The sequence below is a fragment of the Capsicum annuum genome, unplaced genomic scaffold (genome assembly GCF_002878395.1).
Source record: "Capsicum annuum cultivar UCD-10X-F1 unplaced genomic scaffold, UCD10Xv1.1 ctg40802, whole genome shotgun sequence".
Taxonomy (NCBI): domain Eukaryota; kingdom Viridiplantae; phylum Streptophyta; class Magnoliopsida; order Solanales; family Solanaceae; genus Capsicum; species Capsicum annuum.
The window spans coordinates 1-260 of record NW_025848135.1 but is presented as its reverse complement, the minus strand read 5'-3'; positions in this window follow the sequence as shown (position 1 = coordinate 260).

Genomic DNA, 260 nt, shown 5'->3' with positions numbered 1-260 from the left:
AAGTGATTCAAGTGTGATTTGTAGGATTTTAATGTTTTAATTAGTTTCCTGATGTTATAATGTTGTTAGTGAAACTTTCTACATGCTGCCTCCGTTTGTTGAAGTTTTGTTTATTAGTTGAGGATTTCGTGTGGCTTGTGTATAGCACTTTGCTTGACCCTTGCTTCTATGAACTTTTGCATGATCTGATTGTTGGCTTCGTTTCTACTCCATTTTTTTGATGAACTTTTCATAGTACAACGTAGTTAAGGAAATTTGAT